This window comes from Mytilus trossulus, chromosome 12 (genome assembly GCF_036588685.1).
Source record: "Mytilus trossulus isolate FHL-02 chromosome 12, PNRI_Mtr1.1.1.hap1, whole genome shotgun sequence".
Taxonomy (NCBI): Eukaryota; Metazoa; Mollusca; class Bivalvia; order Mytilida; family Mytilidae; genus Mytilus; species Mytilus trossulus.
The window spans coordinates 19761798-19774914 of NC_086384.1; the positions used below are offsets into that span (position 1 = coordinate 19761798).

The 13117-nt window shown below is 30.3% G+C and overlaps 1 protein-coding gene across 1 annotated transcript in view; it reads right to left on the reverse strand.

The window, feature by feature from the left end:
* The window catches only part of LOC134693231 (G-protein coupled receptor dmsr-1-like), a 34510-nt gene extending 22662 nt beyond the window's left edge, over positions 1 to 11848 (reverse strand). Inside the window, exon 1 of the mRNA XM_063553972.1 lies at positions 11771 to 11848. The gene's annotated coding sequence lies outside the window, so the exon portion shown is untranslated. The remainder of the gene's footprint in view (positions 1 to 11770) is intronic.
* Positions 11849 to 13117: the final 1269 nt, after the last annotated feature.

A 13117-nucleotide genomic window follows, 5' to 3' on the forward strand; every position in this document is an offset into this window, starting at 1 on the left:
TGGGAACTTGAAATAAAACCAAAAAAGATTTTTAAGAAGTTTCGTCGACAGTTTTAAGCGAATTATTCATTGCAAATATCGGAACCGTCTGATTTATTTGATTATTTAAACAGAGTTACTTCGCAAATTGTTCTCTAAGTAAAGTCTGCTTTTAACGACTTGTGTATATGGTTCAAAAACCTTTTCACACACATCAGGGTGGTACATTATTCCTGTGACTAAGTCGATGAAACTTTAATTTACCCATCTTCATCACATAATAAAATGTATAATTCAGTTCCATAATACGATGTATTTAGGCCTGGTATTGTCGTTTGAATGTATAGTCCTGGCCTATTGAATTTTATGACTGTGTTTGTTCAATCAAAACTATTTATTGTACAAGGTTCTGGAACCACTAAAGCGAAAATATAGGTCACTTCATAAACATTTAAACTTTGCCTTTATTTTTCCACATATAAACAATAAAGTCCTTACCTATGGGAACACGATTTTATCAATGTTTACGAATCCATTTCGTATAATCGTCAAAAAAAATATTGTCTCGGTCTGTTTTGATGTGAAAATATGGCAGCTTATTAATTGTCTTGTTTTGAAGCCGTTTATTATTAAGTGTCACCTTCATAGTAAATAATCAACAAAACAGCATGACTATTGAGCACGTGTATAACATGTACATTACGATAAAAGTTCACTTGAATGACCGATTTATGCGCATCGTGATCACCGTTTTCATTTACGAGAAGGTCACGCTGTGTTCATTGCATACAGAAAAAATATCGGCGAATTGTTTACTGGCACCAAACAATTAAAAAATTAAATGTCTTCTCTATTTTGGACAAGGTATAGAGTTTCTTCAGTAAAAAATGAATGTACATAGGTTTGATAATACAATCTAGCAATGTAGTTTTTAAAAACATGTACATCTTTTTTTTTAATATGAAGTTTCAGATGACCTTGATGATCTCCAAATAATGTTGTTGGTTTTTTTTATCGATTTTCAGGTAGTGCATTCTTTCAGTAATTTTCATCCAATGCAGGCTTTCGATTTCATATACACAACATGTTTACATCTAAATCAGCTGGTTTTCTTGTTTGTTTTTATCTTAATGATGGTCTGTTTTAACTTTTTGTTCAAAATAGAATTATACTAAATCTCGTACATTACCCATTCCATATTCGTTACACGTACCACACACTACTTTAATTAAGTACGACAGGTCATATCGTGAACATTCCTATATTTCTTTTGTTTAACTATAGATTACGGATGATTTTGTAATGCTTTTTTAATGTTTTATGATGTCAGATTAGACAACAAAGATGTAAGTACGTTAACATAGGGAAATTCAAAACAGAATGTTCAGGTGAAAGAATTTTTCTCTGTTATAAAAGATATCATTTGAAAGATATATGCTAGAATATACGGTATCTTTTATTGGATTTATGTATTTTCTTTGACTTTATCCAATAGCTTTGATGGTCTTAAATCTTTAGTGTATAAACATCTGAAAAATTTAACAAATGGGAACTGACGGTAGGCCATTTGGCGGTAAAATAGTATGAAACATGTAGTATACCCTCGATGCTTACTTTCATCGGAATATATAATTAAAAATTCATTAGACTTTGGCCATGATAAGAATTCATAATATTAACTTGGGTTCAATCTTAAAGGTACTCAATACTGAATCCGAATCTGATATCAAAACGACTTAGTTGTCTTGCTCAGAGTTTTACTGATATAAATACAATTTCAGAGAAAAAAAAACGTCACGTCAACGTGCGTAAAAACGTTTGGTCGATTAATTCTGCATATATTTTTGTTTTTACAGTCACAAAAATGTTTATATTTTAGTGTGTTTTTTTCGTATTTTTTTTAATGTGCTGTACACTGTACATCCTATTTTGTACTAACATTGATTAAATATCAACATTGCCATAATTTTGAGTTATTACCAATTTAGTTATTATATGTGTGTATCTTTCATTATGATCAACGATTTGAGAATATATATTCAAGTGACATATATAGCTGGAATTTACAGACAGTTTGTTATGTTATCATATATACTCAAATCAGTCAAGGATATTCGCTGCTCAGATTCAAAATAAATAACTTTTCATAAAACTAGTAAGTATTGATAGGGAATGAATTGAGAAATTAAAATAGCAAAAAAAATATAGGGGTCCATGTGCTTATTTTCGAGATATTAGCCATAATAATTTTGGCGGGAAAATGTTCTCTTTTGACTTTCCGCAGCTTTATCATTGACCAGTTAAAGTTCTCAAATACTGTTAAAAAATAAATAAATTTTTATAAAACTTTTACAAATGACTTATAATTATACATGTAAAAGATTTATAAAAAGAAAAATGGGGGTTCATGGGGATTTTGTTTTAAGGCATTTAAATGGATAAAACTAGAGGATTCCGAATATATTGAGCTATTATTTATACAAGATAATAATTGGTTATGCAGTCTCTACTGAAGGAAATACACCACTAATTCATGGTCCCATTGCTTTCTATGTTAAATTCCTCCGTTTCAAGCAGGCACACCTCTTTTATTTTAAGTTCAAATAAAGTGGCAATCCTTGCATTTCAAAGCAACACTTTATGGTGTCTTCTACTGAAAAAATCAACATACCTTACGTGGCATATAAGAAAGAACTGGTTCCCGGAACTTCAGATGTACCAAAACAGGTACTTCAGATCTGACAAACAACCAATATGTACCCTCTTTTTTAAAATTTGGTGCAGTTTTTTTAATATTTATAATTAAAAGTCCATAAGTGTTATACAATGATCACCAGTCCTTCGGCTTTCATTTGATACCAAAAATACCTAAATATTCTACATATTTTGAAAGTTACACTCATGCGTAGGAACTATTTTGTGTTAAATATGTACTACTTTCTGGTATGTGCTTTCTGGCCGGGCCTGAATTAGTGGTGTTACACCTATAACACCACCAAACTTGCTATATTGACTTGAGCATTACTTTATTTCATTCTATGATCTATTTCAAGCAATAAAAAACATATAAAGCATAAGTCCAAATACTATTTTAATAATTTAAAGCTCAAATTCCACTGGTAGTAACATATGGGTTATTCAAAGAAAACTGCATATGTATATTACCATTGGCCAATATATTTTTTTTATTCTCAATATCATTGTTTTATTTATTGATTTATATTAGGAAAGCTATGTGCGTACTAATAGTCATATTGTTATCAGAGGTTCTTCATTAAATAAAAATATATTAGTCCAAACTTAAGACATAAATGAGAAATTATCCCCCCTTTTTTCTGGAAATTGAAAAAAAGTTTTTTTTGGTATGAATTATAATTCTGTGGTAAAACATGGATTAATAAGAGCAGTTTATATATCCCTCAGCTAGATAACTTGTTTAACTTGTCCAAAATTGCATGTACTGTGAGATTTTAGAACTCTTATATGAGTATATACCATTTGCCTAGATTGTAAAAGGCTACCATTAGAAAAACAAAAAAACTTGAAAACTCATGAGTTTATTTTGACCAAGAGCTATTTTGTTCCATAAACCAGTCATAAAATACATGTTTTATTGGTTTCAATCAGAAAAAATGCAAAAAAAAAGAACTTGGAGACAGGTCTCAACTGCATGCATGTTGTATAACCATAAAAGGCTAACATACTTGAGTATGCCAATTTAAGAGCTTGAATGTCCCATAAGCAGGATGGTTGACCCAAAAAAGATGATTAGACATGATTACTAACATCATATTTGACTTATTTTCATTGGAATAGGTACAACTTCTAAACATTGGATTTCTGGTGATTCTCTGTAATAGGAAGTACACCACTAATTCATGCTCCCATTGCTTTCTATTTTAAATTCCTCCGTTTCAAGCAGGCACACCTCTTTTATTTTAAGTTCAAATAAAGTGGCAATCATTGCATTTCAAAGCAACACTTTATGGTGTCTTCTACTGAAAAAATTAACATACTTTACATGGCATATAAGAAATAACTGGTTCCCGGAACTTCAGATGTACCAAAACAGGTACTTCAGATCTGACAAACAGACAATATGTACCCTCTTTTTAAAATTTGGTGCAGTTTTTTTAATATTTATAATTAAAAGTCCATAAGTGTTATACAATGATCACCAGTCCTTCAGCTTTCATTTGATACCAAAAATACCTAAATATTTCACATATTTTGAAAGTTACACTCATGCGTAGGAACTATTTTGTGTTAAATATGTACTACTTTCTGGTATGTGCTTTCTGGCCGGGCCTGAATTAGTGGTGTTACACCTGAACAGGAGACCTAAAAATCGTTGTTAAAATAAAGAAAAAGAAAATTCAAAATAGAGGCAATTTTTATTTATCAAATCAATAACAATTTTCGTTTATCAAATCAGAAAAGATTTTTGTTTTTCAAATAAGAAAGAATTTTCGTTCATAAAATTACCAATTTCTGCTGCCAAAAAGAGTCATATCATATTTATGAAAAATCTTGTTATGGGTATGATTGTCGTGTTTTCATAAAAAAAATGGACGAAAGATACCAAAGGAACAGTCAAACTCATAAATGCAAAACAAACTGACAACGCCATGGCTAAAAATGAAAAATACAAACAGAAAAACAATAGTACATAAGACACAACATAGAAAACATAAAGTAGTTGTATATTTTTTGTATATTTAACATATTCTTTTTATTAAGTTTGAGATGCAATATGCGATGATTATTCTTTTATTTACATAAAGGTTCTATATAACAGGGACGTACATTGACAATCTCACGGATTTAATAAATTTTGCAACTTGAGAATGTTTATGTGTTTTCGTATATTTTAAACAAAAATAAGTAACTTTTATACTTTCAAAGATACAACAAATTCATAAGTAAGAATTACAAGATACACGTTAATGCCCCCCCCCCCAACAACAAAAAATGATTGGATTTTAAATTGCCTGCCGTTCTAAAAAAAAACGTATCCTACGATCCTCTTTTTAACAATTGATATAACATAGCAACTAATTATTCCGTTTTGATAATGAAAAAGTATAAGGAGTCACCAAATTAATGTTTGCTGTATAGATCATACATCTGTCAACGTAATAACTAATTATAACAAAGTAGAAGTTTAAGTGCACTATTATCACTTCGTATTTGCGTATATTGATTTAAAAATTGAATGATGTCTGTGTCTTAGTGGGTATATATAATTATATACGTTATGCATAATACACGAAGAAAATCATACTTTAAATGGATTAAAAGTGCTTAGATCAACTTCTATGATTGTAATTAACAAGCTAGAGTTTTAAAGTGCTTAACAAATCATTTTAGTAGGAAAATTGTCCCGTAACTTCATTGCGTTTTTTGTTGTTGTGTTAAGCCTAGACATATGCAGAAATAAAGTGGCCTTTGTAAACTGCTTTGTAATATGCGACTTGCAAATGGAAAACATAAACAATTTTGATTTGCTTAAATTGAGATTTAAATAGTTTTTATGACGCAAGAAGTGATGGTAATTGAAAATGTGAAATGAGATATTAAAAGAAAATCAGGGTAATACAGAAACAAACCTCTCAATGTGCAAATTCTCACTTGATCAATGCATACACATGATTGTTGGAAAACAAACTGCAATCCGTAATGCTGCAAATGACGCACACTGTGTAAGAAGCACTGACAAATTAAGAGACAGACTAACGATACAAAAGGAAGAAAAAAAATGACGAAAAAAACAGAAAACATGCCTATAGACTTACAAACACACACCTTTTTTTACTAAAATATTTCAAATAACACATTTAGTTCAAAAGGTTATTGATGGGTAAACAAACCATTATTAACTAAATGTAAAGTTTGCGAGTTCATTACTCGGTTATCACAAAACAGTACTTGATTTTCAACCCATCATTTACCTTTTTTTTTTAATTTCAACTTGTTTGCAACTTCAGGAACACATTTGTGCATGTGTATCGCACATAATTAAATATATCATATCACGGTGAAATCGATATAGTGCTATAAGAAAAAAAAATCAAAATCCTGGTATGTTTGATGGGCTTTAACTATTACTGGAAAACTGCCGTCATCCAGGGTATCCGCAACACAGTAGTCAGCTGCAGTCCTTTTCTGTTGACATGGAATATCATTAACTGGAACGGGGGGAGGGGTCTGTAAATTGACTGTTTATCAAAAGTTGAATTGAATAGAAAGATAGGATTTTTTCAATAACAATATATAAAATTGAGAATGGAAATGGGGAATGTGTTAAAGAGACAACAACCCGACCATATAAAAAACAACAGCAGAAGGTCACTAACAGGTCTTCAATGAAGCGAGAAATTCCCGCACCCGGAGGCGTTCTTCAGCTGGCCCATACACAAATATATACTAGTTCAGTGATAATGAACGCCATACTAATACAAGAAAAATACAAGACTAGCAAAGGCCAGAGGCTCCTGGCTGATCTCAACCCTCCCCCTATACCTCTAGCCAATGTAGAAAAGTAAATGCATAACAATACGCACATTTAAAATTCAATTCAAGAGAAGTCCGAGTCTGATGTCAGAAGATGTAACCAAAGAAATTAAACAAAATGACAATAATACATAAATAACAACAGACTACTAGCAGTTAACTGACATGCCAGCTCCAGACTTCAGTTAAACTGATTGAAAGATTATGATTTCATCATATGAATATCAGACACAATTCTTCCCGTTAGGGGTTTAGTATCATACCATCATAATACATATGAGAAGAACATAACCCGTGTCATGCCAACAACTGTTTTTTGAATAAATGTGTTTAGTTCCGATGCAAAGTCCCTATAAATGAATCAATATTAACGCCAAAATAAGCAATCTTCAAAGACCTGACAACAGTATCGTAACTATATCCCTTTTTGATAAGTCTATTTAAAGGTTTTGTTAGTTTCTGAGGTGAATACTGACATGTTTGTGCTTTATAAAGAATATCTCCATAAAAAATTGGATGTGAAATACTTGAACGTATAAGAAGTCTGCATGTTGAGCTATATTTACGAATGATGTCCTTATACCGATGATAAAATTTAGTAAATGTTTTGATAATTTTTCAGTAATACATAAATTTCTCTCGTTAAAATCTAAAACATTGTTACATACAGGAGCTAATCGTACAAGTTGAGATATATGAACACCGTAAGATGGTGACAAGAGAACGTCACCATCTAAAATGGATAATTAACAATAGGAAATGAAAAATCATCTCTTTTATCATGAATTTTAGTAGTAAGCTTTCCGTTAGGGATATATATATCAAGATCGAGGAAAGGGCAGTGGTCATTGTTAGTTTTAGCTTTATTTAAAGTACGTTCTACAGAATAAATTTCTTTAGTATATATACTGAAGTCGTCATTATTTAGAGCCAAAATATAATCCAAATATCTAAAAGTATTAATAAATTTGTTTACGAGATGGTGTTTCGATGGGTCTTTGCTGATTTTTGTGATCAATTGTAACTCATAGCAATATAAAAACAGGTCCGCAATAAGTGGTGCACAGTTAGTCTCCATTGGAATTCCGATAACCTGACGATATACGGAATCACAAACCGAACAAAAATGTTGACTAGTGAAAATTCAAGGGCATATACAGTATCAAAGCATGTCCAATTGACATAGTTTTTTGGTTTATTGCTACTAAAAAATTACCTTAAAGAGTTTGAACATATATATTCACATTCTGACTTTTTAAATGTCCATTTAATTAGATGGGTGATTTTTTTCTTAATGAGAATGTGAGGTAATGTGGTATACAGGGTAGAAAAATCAAAACTTTGAACAGATTCAAAATCACCAATATATGCATGCAATTTATCAAGTACTTCCAACGAGTTCTTGATACTCCAAAAGTAGTTAATTTCACTATTTTCGAAGGCCTTATTTGAACAATTTATTATCAGGTTTTTGACAATATTGTGTACTGGTAAAAAGAATAGAGAATTGAGTAGTGGAACAATGGCTTGAAGACGAAATAAATCTATATTTGTAAGGTGTTTTGTGTAGCTTCAGAAGCCAATACATATAGGGACTTTCATTGTATTTGGTTCTGCTTGTAAAGCTGTAGCTAAAAGTTTATGTTTGTTACAGATGTCGTTTGCTGAAAATAGACTCAGTTGGAATGTTGGTGAATTGGTAATTTCTTTTTTCAGAACCTCAATGTAAAATTTACGTCAAACAATAATAATATTATTAGCAGCTTTATCGGCCGGAACAAAAACAAATTCCTTGGCTAGTTCTATTAGTTTATTTTTGATACGAGAAATAGGTTTATTGTGGTAATTGTTAATAAAATGTTCTTGAAAATGTTGAATACGAATATCAACTCTGTTCATTACTGAATAAACAAAAAGAGTCCAAAGATTTTCTGTTCGGTTTATCTCGGTTTATCTATTTTAAACAGTAAGTACGGAGTGATTCGTGGATGATATTACGACACTCATTCCAATGAATAACTGACGGGGGACGATATTTAGGTCCTTTACTGAGGAATGATTTTAACTATCGGTCTTGAACGATGGTAAGATCTCCTGTAATAACATGGGAAATGGGTCCATAAAGGTATGCGGAATTACTACAATTACATGAAGTGTGTGTATTTTCACTGATATTAACATCTTTACACAATTGATTATAATTAAACACAAATTTCCGGGTAGGTTTCTTGTAAATATAACAAATAAGAGGGAGCTCAGTATTGTCAAAATATCCAGGAATTTGTTCTTTAACAGAATGGTCGTTAAATATACCGGCAATATTTACAATATCAAAACCTTTATTGACATACTTTATTTTAATAAAATGTTTTTTATGATCTTCAGGGCGATTAATTTTTGGAAATAGTGTAGAATAACAATATGCCATAATAATTTGAACTATTTCATATCTTTGACTGTTATATCAAATTGTGTTGCAATCATCTAAAATTTCATTTAACCTATTAACCGGTAATGAACAGAGCTTTGTTAACAGATAATGTCTGCCGTTGTTTTTTTAAATAGAAATTAAGTCCGAAATATTGGTATGATTGGTCCGAAATTTTCTTTGATTGTAATTTTTTTATGTCTCGATCGTTTTTGACACATCATTTTTGAAAATTTGTTTGAATATAGTTGACTTTGAAACTGTTTTAATTAACCTTCATTCACGATTCTTATGTAGACGCACGTCCGGCTTTATTAACAGTTTGTAGTTTTGACACATTTCGAAAAAGGTTACGAAAGTTGTTTTAGTACCATGAACATGGTCTAGCAAAGAGCATAAAGCCATTCATATAAAAAATATTCAAAAATATTATAATCGGAGGAAATTTTAATAATGTTGTTCTTATGGAACTTAACTCTGACAATATTTTAAAACACAACTACTATAAAGTTATTATGATTAGGCAAATCTTATGAAAAGGTTGTTATGATGAGGAAATGTCATGACAGCATACGAACAAAAGTATGGTAGCCATATCGTTAAGGATGATCAATAAAAACTATATTGACAAAGTATAGCAAAATCCGGACAGTTAATATGGTTTACAAGACATTAATATGATTAAGACAGTGTTGTGAATAGCGAGCTAAGTATCAGAACAAATGTCTTCTAAAGCAAACACATATTATCATTTTAATAAAAGCCTTTCATAAATCATTTTAAGATTGGTGCACACATTGCAAATATATTGAGTGTTTTATATGTAATCTGTGAATCATCATTTTTTTATGAGGTGACTGTTGCGACTCTTATGAAACATCGAATGTAAATCTATCATCTATGACGATGTTGTTAATATTGAACAATTTCTTTAAATCCAAATCAAATTGATGAGAGCCGTGGTATAGTGGTTAGTGCATCGGACTACTAACACAAAGGTTTCTGGTTCGATTCCCGTTCCGGGATGAAAATTTCAGAGACTGAATTTTCGGCTCTCCTTTGATACTGTTTGCGAGTATGAACTTGAGAAAACGATGATAGTCCATCGGAAGGGGACGCTAAATGGCTGACCCGTGTAAATATAGAGCCATATCTCTTGCATAAAAAAGATACCCTTGTAGATTACGAAAACAATAGTAAACTATTGCCACTAAAAGGCAGCAATCGAACCCGCCAAGTGGAAAGGGATTGATATAAGTTGCAAAACTTGTTTTCTAATTCACTTTAGATAAATATGTTTAAACTAAATCCGAATGCGAGATGCTTAAATATTTACCAATCGGAATCTCAGTCTAAAATGTTCATTAACAACATTGCAAATAATTTAAACAAGTGCTTGATTTGATTGTGAGTTTAGCTTAAATGTATAACATTTACCGTATAAATTGTAAGATTTTTATTGTGTTGGCCGTCACAAAATTGTGTACGTCTTTTAGTTTTATAATTTATTTCTGGTATAACGGAGTTTTAAAAACTTACCACTCAAGTAAATTATTAAGTCCGGAATAATGCATTTAAAGAGACTTGAAGCAAAGCTAGTTTTATTATTTTTTGCGGAAAAGAAATGCATTAATATCAATTTTAGGAAATGGAATACATAGATTTCAAACACGCAAACTACATAACTAACTGTTTTTCCATTTACTGCTGATCAATACCATGTAAATGATCGTCAGTAAATGAAATGTCTTTAAGGAAGTCCATAAACTACGTTCAATTGTAAGTAGTTTAAGGTTAAACAATAAGTATAACCTATTCTTTGTTATCGATGATATTTAACAAAATCTGTTCTTTTCATCTTTTTCCATGTCTAAATCAACTTGCTACTTGCACTGCTTTTCGTTGAAATTCGATTAAAAGGTTGAAGGGGAAATGTTTTCTTTGAAATTACTGAAGTGGAAAAACGCTACCGAGAAGAAAACTTTCATTCGACATTGAAAAACCCCAGTCAATAGAGTGAACACTTTAAATGCTTATCATAATATATATTGTTTCGTTGATTTAAACGTTAGAATATCGCATAACACCTTGCTAATTAAATTTTAAATTTTGCATTGAAATAAAAATTCTGCATCATGATTGCAAGTTTTAATGCTAGTATCAATAAATGGTTCAAACTCACCAAAGATAAGATAAAAAGAACAACTATTACCTTTCAGGAAAATATCTATTTAACAGTGAGTAAATTTAATAACTATACATAAAAGGATGAACAAACGAAAATGAGAATGATTGCAGAACTGTTTTTGTCGAGTAATTTAAACAATGATTTCAATATGAAATGGAGATAACTCTTAGATTAAGGAAGAATTTATATACAATTGAAAAAACAATGTCTTGCTAGAAAAAATCCTAATTCTTTCAAGTAGATAAAAACTAAATATTCCATTACATCTTTTTTGTTTATTCTTAGACGGTTATTTTATGTATACGTCTAAAATTTCGGTTAACAGGTCCATTTGACTTATGCCTAATGAAGAGATGTTTTTTTTATCTAAACTTATTTTATCTTTCTTTCTTATCTTTGTTTATTTGTACCATGTATCATTATTTTATTTTAATCCGTCTGGTTTTAGAAATAGCTGTCATTAATATAATTGGGCTAGCTTGCAATGTTAGAACTGAATAATAGCCGATAATGGGATAATTGAATGAAAAATTATCTTTGATTTTTTTCTCAAAGGGATTTAAAAGTTATATTGTTCAAATTAAAAAAAAAAATGCAATTATAGTTATTTGAAAATACATTATTTTTTTTTTATTTTTTTAAGAGATATGAAAATAACTTACCAATTACTGTTGCCATTTCAGAATCTTTCGTCTTTCTGAAATATTTATCATTTGAAGACTCTGAAAATATGATCTACTTTACACAATCCAAAAACAAGTTGTGAAGTCGTCAAATTGCTTCTAACGACACAAAATCCGATTTCCGGCAGATAGTCAATTTCACTGCCTATAATCAGCTGATTTCAATGAAGCCTGTCGCGTCCTTTCAAATATATTGGCTTCACATAAAGTTGTAGTGTCAGAGTCAATGTACATCTAAATATTGATATAATTTTGTAGAAATTGGTAAATTAAATATAACTTATATTTATCCCGTTTTCTTCGACATTGTTAATTCCATCATGTCGTTGAGTAATTTACACGATACCAAAATAACTTAAATATAAATTAGAATGTCACGCTAAATTACTGCTAAATATTTATATCTAATTTTCCTTTTCTGTTCAATTAATTATTATATTATGTTTCAGACAACAAATCGTTACAACTAAGAGCAGGATTCCGGTTAATTACAGATGGTCACAGAACTTTCTTGAACAGGAAAGAAAAATTTAAGAATAAAAATTTTACAATTAAAAATTAATGATTGACGACTGAGTATATCTTGAATCATAACATTGTAATGTGATCATCGTTATATTATGTTTACATCTATTATATAATCAATAACTTTGCAGTTGTTACAATATAACTTTAAACAGTCGGTAGGTATCTTTGATTACGCTTTAAAATCTAAACAAGATACTAGGCTGATAACTTTGTACGTCAGAAGCGAGATTTGACTCTAAAATGGTCATTGATAAAGATCGAATCACAATAAAACCCATTCTAAATTTCACAAAACCTAAAAAAAATCTAATTTTATGAATTCTAACGGATAAGATTGATTGATTGTAAGTTGTACAAAATGATGTGAATCAACACTTGTGATTTAAATACTTTTCAACTCAATTCTTTCCATGAAAACCAGTAGTGATATGTAAGCGTGATTGGATTTCATATAGTTATAGAGAGGTTAATTGGTCTGCAAGGAAATTGTTTTAATTTTCAATATTAGTCCTGTGGATTTATCATCATCTCTCACTGTTTAAATTGAGATGTTCTTCAAATAAATCTATATAATATCAGTGAAAATCTAATACAAGTAATCATCGTGCAAAAATAGTGACACAAGTAACAAACGACAATTACTGAATTAGAGAACGTGGCGAGGTTAAACATATTTGAAGGCAACTTATGTTTATGTCAGTGACTTGAATACCTTCAAATGATTTTATTCCGATGGTAACGTACTCAGTCTATTTTTGGGAATAGATTTCGTTCCTTATAAAACAGAAGAAACAGGAA